The 7018-nt window shown below is 42.3% G+C and overlaps 1 protein-coding gene across 2 annotated transcripts in view; it reads right to left on the minus strand.

Annotated features, from left to right (window-relative positions):
* RPS6KC1 (ribosomal protein S6 kinase C1) overlaps positions 1-4040 on the minus strand; it is a 117166-nt gene extending 113126 nt beyond the window's left edge. For both annotated transcript variants that reach the window (XM_043543669.1, XM_043543667.1), the window contains exon 1: positions 3888-4040. The gene's annotated coding sequence lies outside the window, so the exon portion shown is untranslated. The remainder of the gene's footprint in view (positions 1-3887) is intronic.
* Between the last annotated feature and the right edge of the window lie 2978 nt (positions 4041-7018).

A 7018-nucleotide genomic window follows, 5' to 3' on the forward strand; every position in this document is an offset into this window, starting at 1 on the left:
AGAGAATTCCTCCAGGAGCAAATACTAAATTTACACGTAAAGAGACAGATAGGTTTTTTGTCTGACAAAAAACTGTTCATCTGTTTTTCACCTTTGCTGGTGACCTGGCCCTAGACACAGACATTAAAAACATAATTTTAACCGTATATACATAATTAGGGCCCTACGAAATTAATGGCCATGAAAAACACATCACGGACTGTGAAATACAGTCTTCCCCCTTGAAATCTGGTCTTTTGTGTGTGCTTTTACCCTATCCTATATCCTATACAGATTTCACAGGTGAGACTAGCATTTCTCAAACTGGGGGTCCTGACCCAAAAGGGAGTTGCAGGGGGGTGGGGATGGGTGGGGTCACAAGGTTATTGGGGGGGTATGGTATTGCCACCTGTCCTTCTGTACTGAGGTTGGAGAGCGGCAGCTGTTGGCCAAGTGCCCAGCTCTGAAGGCAGCTCTGAAGGCAGTGCCCCACCAGCAGCAGTGCAGAAGTAAGGGTGGCAATGCCACACTATGTCATCCTTAGTCCTGTGCTGCTGCTGGCAGCGGCTATGCCTTCAGAGCTGGGATCCCGGCCAGCATCCACTGCTCTCCAGCTTCCCAGCTCTGAAGGCAGCACCACCACATGCAGCGGTGCAGAAGTAAGGGTAGCAGTACTGCAACACCTCCTACAATAACCTTTCAACTACCCCACAACTCCTTTTTGGGTCAGGATCCCAACAGCTACAACACCCTGAAATTTCAGATTTAAATAGCTGAAATCTGAAATTTACTATTTTTAAAATCCTGACTGTGAAATTGACCAAAATGGACTGTGAATTTGGGAGGGCCCTATAAATAACTCCTTACACAACATCCACACATGCATTTTACAGTGATATTGATGACCACTGTGACACCAGCTTTTATTTGAGTGTTTACATGACACGATTTGGTGAATTAGAATGTACATACCAGATGCAGGAGATTCCGTGCCACTTCCCAGTTGGCACTAAGAGGTTCCTGGGTCACAGCTGGTCTTTTGGAAACTTATAACTACAGAACAGTAGCAGGCCCATAGTTCCAAGAATGGCATCTAACACTGCCTTGGTAACCCCAATGAAATTTTCCATTGGGAGTCTTATATGGTCTCAAAAAAATCTGCATGTGGCAAGAGGGAATTTGAAAGTTCAGGTTTCAGAGTAGCAGCCGTGTTAGTCTGTATTCGCAAAAAGAAAAGGAGTACTTGTGGCACCTTAGAGACTAATCAATTTATTTGAGCATAAGCTTTCGTGAGCTACAGAATGCATCCGATGAAGTGAGCTGTAGCTCACAGAAGCTTATGCTCAAATAAATTGGTTAGTCTCTAAGGTGCCACAAGTACTCTTTTTCTTTTTTTGAAAGTTCAGTTACTGTAAGAAGCAGATTTGAGTGATATCATGGCTGCAAGGTACAATACCCAAGTCCTTCTGTTGGTGTATATTAGTTATATTTTCTCTTTGCTATCTTAGAGATGTTTCCTCTGTGTGATCCTAATAGAGACTGTTGTCTATATGTAGATAGTTGTTTTTCCTTTTGCAGTAACTACCTGGGTTCTTACCTAGATATTATTAAATTTGGTAATTTACTGCTAGCAAAAGGTGAAATATTGCAGACTGTTAGCCATAGAAGTTTTCCCTTACAGCTCTGCCAATTGGCCTAAACCCTTCTGTGAAGCGGTGAGGTTTATTAATTCAACCTCCCATTAAATCTTTGGCCTTTCCAAGATTGTCAGAAAGGTGCCCGTTGCTAAAAAGAGGGATAACCTTTTTGTTAAAACACAAAACTGGGAATCTCTCAACCAGCCTCAACTATACAAAAAAACTGTAGTGGGTAAATTAGATATGGAGCATTGTATTGGTGACAAATATTCCTCAACAGACATCCCTCTGTTTTGTATTATGAACATTTTTTCTGGTTTTCAGATTCATCAATGTAATTTGTCTTTTATCACGTGTATTTTCTGGGAATTTAAGAAAATGATCCAGATATACTGAGTTGACTTTTATAAGGGTTACATTGGATGAGCTGGATACATGTTTACATATTTGAAAGTGGCAGTTTGACAAAATTTGAGATCTTGTTTTTCCAAGTGATGTTCTCTGTCCAGTTTGCTGGTCTCAGCTCATGTTGTTGTATAAGAAAAGTAACCTTTTCAACATAATGGTTGAGACAGTAAATGCACAAAAGTGCAGAAATTTAAAGGTTTTAACCTCACAGCAGCCACAACTCTTGCATACTTGCACATGAGTAATATTTCATTTTACAGTCTATTTCATAGTCTAATTATTTATTATATATGCTCAGAGTAGCTAGATTAAAGTCACTGTGGGAACCAGAACTTCGAGTTTTGGCAAGTTTCTACAACTTTCAAACCTAAAGTTAAATTAACAATTTGCTTGCATGAATTTCTTTGTTCTCTGCAACAAATTAACAAGGGACAGCACAAGGGAAAGAGGGAAAAATATTTAGAAGAGAAAAAAGTAAAGTGCATTTACTTGCCTCCACATAATCAAGCCATTTCAACTCATGCGGGGTTTTGATCAACACATCACAGGATGTATTTATACGCCAATAAGTACAAACTTTGAAACTGCACATGCCAACATGATTCAAGGGAAGCCATCAGATTTGCTATGACTTTAAGACAGAGGGGAACCCAGAGACCAGTGATGGAAGGAGCCTGAGGAGATTATGTGTTTGCAGACATCCAGATATAAAAAGCCAATAATGAAGTAACTTGTTAAGGCAAATACTTAGTATGAGTTTACTACCAAGTTTAACTCGTTTATTATTGGTTTTCAGTTATTCCCTAAAACACAGCAATATACAAATTTCTCACTCACCAAAGACTATCACATGCTAGATCTAAAGTTATGAAACCAAACGGTTTAGATTATTGCATCGCAAGAGGACATCTAAACCCCACGTTTTCTGCCATACAGTAGTTTCAGAGCTAGGTGGAGACAAAGCATGACAGAGTTTGCCCACAAGCTCATTTTGGAGGAAAGATACATCGCTGAAATCAGAGGTTTAAAATTAAAGTGCCTTCTCAGCTATAATGGAGTGTATATTGGGAAACTGAAGGAATATTCCAGTTTTCCATTTTTTCCACCCCTCTTTGATTTAGTCCTACATTTAGTTTATAAGAGCTAAAAAACTCTTACCAGTGAAGCTGCAGCTGCTGTTATCCTAATGTTGACCTGATGAAGTACGCTGTTTTCAAATGCTTGCCCATTTTGTTTTTGTGAGTTAGTTCACCAGAGTACTTACACTAATAAGAGTGGGGGTTGTTTAGTTATTTTATAGTCTACTGGAGACATTTACTACTTTCTTTTTGCATATGACAAAGGAAAATGGTCATAAAGTCACCAGAATTCAAAGGTGCTGGAACTAGGGTTGCTGCAGCACCCCCTGGCTTGAAGTGGTTTCCATCTCTACAGGGTTTACAGTTTGGTTCAATGGCTCTCAGCACCCTCGACTATAAAAATTGTTCCAGCACCCCTGGTAGTACTGATGTGGGAGGGACACTCCTTCAGCAGAGAAACAGCTCCTCAATAATCAAAACATCTCCCCAGTTAGTTGGTAGCATCCATCTATTAGGGAGTTTCAAAACTTAAAGTGACTAATAGGATGTTTAGGCAATAAGAATTATAGAGATACCATCTTGAAGAATACGCCTTAACTCTGTTCTATACATGGAAATGCATTAAATGCTTAGAGCCAGGGATTTCCCAAAGTTTTGTAATAAAGAGGGGAGCAAACTATCTGTTACAAAGTGATACCTCTTGGCTTAGATCAATGTAGGGAGTAGTAGTTCAAGGGAACAGCTATGATAAGAAGCCATTTGAATGGATTAGTCTTTTACTTACGCTTTGTTTTGCTTAGTGCCTAACAAACCTTTCCCTGTAGCATATCATTACTTTCCTTGAGGCTGACCTCTTTGTTCTTCCTGCTTCTCCTTCCTTTAAGCTTTTGACATACTTTTACCAACTTTTTCCTCCTTCCTCACCAAAATTCCCAGTGTAGTCCTATTAAAATATTACTACTGAGCAAAGGCCTTTTAAAGTGACAGCAGCACAGATGTGTTGAATATAGTACTAAGTATCAATACAGTAACTGTTTAAATTCCACGTGAAACTTCCCTTTGCTAGGAAAATGGTTTAATAGTAGTTTGCTGTAATTAGTTCTTATTTGTCCCCCATCTCACAGAAAGATATATAACTAACAGAGATTATTGGAAGGTACTGCATTTGGAGAAGCAAATTAAGAATTAATGAGCACTTTTAAAACTGAGGTGTCTTAAGTAAATTACCTTTGAAAAATAAATAGCCAAAGTGGACTTGATATGGTAACCACCCTGAACCTCCTTAACTCAATAACATCTCAGTTTGTAAGCATGCTCCCCCACCCTCCATGCTGGGAAAACTTTAGAAATGTTTAATAAGTTACATGTAACAAACAACTGCAGTATGGAAATACTGTACCCTCTTGGTTTTAGTTCCCATGTAGTATTTGCACTGTTTCCCACTCCATCAGACCCCATCATATTCTCATGTCTTCTCTGCATGCTATTTATCTTCACATGCTGTTAAGCTGCACACCTGCATTGGATTTGTCGTTAAACCCCACCAATGTAGCTCTTAACCTTCTACTTACATTACATATATTGATACTTTGATAGAAATGAAGTAGATGCTTCTTTATACCAGGAATTGAATAAAACTATGTGTTTGTATGCACAATCTTTCACAGGTAGGGCCCCACCAAATTCATGGCCATGAAAAACACGGCACGGACCGTGAAATCTGGTCTTTTGTGTGTTTTTACCCTATACTATACAGATTTAATGGGGGAGACCCACGTTTGTCAAATTGGGAGTCCTGACCCAAAAGGGAGTTGTAGGGGGGTCACAAGTTTATTTTAGAGGGGTCACGGTATTGCCACTCTTACTTCTGAGCTGCTTTCAGAGCTGGGCAGCAAGAGGGTTGGGGCTGTTGGCTGGGCACTGAGCTCTGAAGGCAGCACACCACCACCAGCAGCGCAGAAGTAAGGGTAGCAGTACCATACCAGGCCTTTACTTCTGCGCTGCCTTCAGAGCTGGGCTCCTGGCCAACAGCTGCCCCTGTCTAGCTGCTCAGCTCTGAAGGCAGCGCCGCCACCAGCAGCAGTGCAGAAGTAAGGGTAGCAGTACCACAACCCCCCTACAATAACCTTGCGACCCCCCTACAACTCCTTTTTGGGTCAGGACCCCTACAATTACAATATCCTGAAATCTCAAATTTAAATAGCTGAAATCATGAAATTTATAATTTTTAAAATCCTATGACCATGAAATTGACCAAAATGGACCATGAATTTGGTATGGCCCTATTCATAGGAGCTGATTTTCCAAACTCGTGCATACAGGCAGATCCCATGCACCCTTGTGGAGCCCCATTGTCTTAAAGGGACTCTGCAGTGGACTCAGGGGCCTGCCTACACAGAGCAGCTTGCAGGATGAGGGTCATGTTCTGTAGTACCTCAGAAAGCACTTTAAAGTGAGTCACTCATAATCTACAGTGAATAGAAAAGGCTTATTTTTATGTACATAATTTATGTAGTGCCTGTCACTGAAAATGCACCTTGCTGCTGTACAAGAATATAAATGAAGTGTCTAATAATCTGTCCCTCCTCCTTAAGACACTTTACTTCCTCATCAGGAAGATATTGGCAGGGAGCTCTGACCCCTTCCCTCTTCCTCATACCAAAACTCTATTCTTCCTCTTCTTCACTGCACCACGAACCCCTTCTGACAACAAAAATTACTACATGACCCCGGGAGGGGGACCAAAGCTCGAGCCCCACCCACCCAAGGGCTTCAGCCCCAGATGAGGGGGCCTGTAATCTGAGCCCCGCCACCCAGGCTGAAGCCCTCAGGCTTCAGCTTTGGCCCAGGGTGGTGGGGCTCGGGTTTCGGCCCTGGGTCCCAGCAAGTCAAACACCAGCCCTGGAAACCCCATTAAAACGTGTTCAAGACCCACTTTGGGGTCCCAACCCACAGTTTGAGAACCGCTGTACTAGCGGTCTATAAAACTAGCCAGAGATGACCCACGCCTGCTGACAGTGTGGGGGACAGTGAGGGCAGCCAGCTTCAGCAGTGTTACTTAGCATGCTTAGTCCACGTTCCCATACTTAGTACAAGCCAAACAGCAAATGGCCACGTGACCCTGCATGCCCCTCATGCGTTGCCTCTGAAACTAGCATGAGAAAATTGGTGGAGCTATTCTGCAATGGCAAGAGGAGGGACTAGATCAGGGGTCGGCAACCTTTGGCACGCGGCCCATCAGGGTAATCCGCTGGCGGGCCTTGAGACATGTTGTTACATTGACCTTCCGCAGGCATGGCCCCCCACAGCTCCCAGTGGCTCAGTTCCCGCAGCTCTTGGCCAATGGGAGCTGCGGGAACAGTGAACTGCGGCCAATGGGAGCTGCGGGGGGCCGTGCCTGCAGGTCAATGTAAATACAATGTCTCACAGCCTGCCAGCGGATTACCCTGATGGGCCGCGTGCGGAAGGTTACCAACCCCTGGACTAGATGATCTAATGCACACATCTCAGACAGTGGTGCTATGATGTATAACATATGCCGTGGTATTGGAACATAATATCACAGCATTGCGTAAAAGGAGATTATCCTACTGGAATAAGTTCTAAAGCTGTACACCAAAGTGCAGAACGTATCTGAAAATCATACTGTAAAACCGTAAGTGTTTAAAAATTGTGAGACAACCCTCCTAGAATCATGAGATCTTTTTAACAATAATACATTTGTGATTCTTATTATTTTCCTTCTGGTTTCAGAACATTTAGCGTTCATGTTTTCAAGCTTTTCTCTGCAATCCTGGGGGCTGCGAACTTAGATGTTTTAAAAATGAAAGCTGAGATTCTCACCTGATCCCAGGACTCCAGATGCTGGAGCTGTAAGAAAAGCATCAAATATTGTGTGACTCACAATAACATTGT

Source organism: Chelonia mydas, chromosome 3 (assembly GCF_015237465.2).
Source record: "Chelonia mydas isolate rCheMyd1 chromosome 3, rCheMyd1.pri.v2, whole genome shotgun sequence".
Classification (NCBI taxonomy): domain Eukaryota; kingdom Metazoa; phylum Chordata; order Testudines; family Cheloniidae; genus Chelonia; species Chelonia mydas.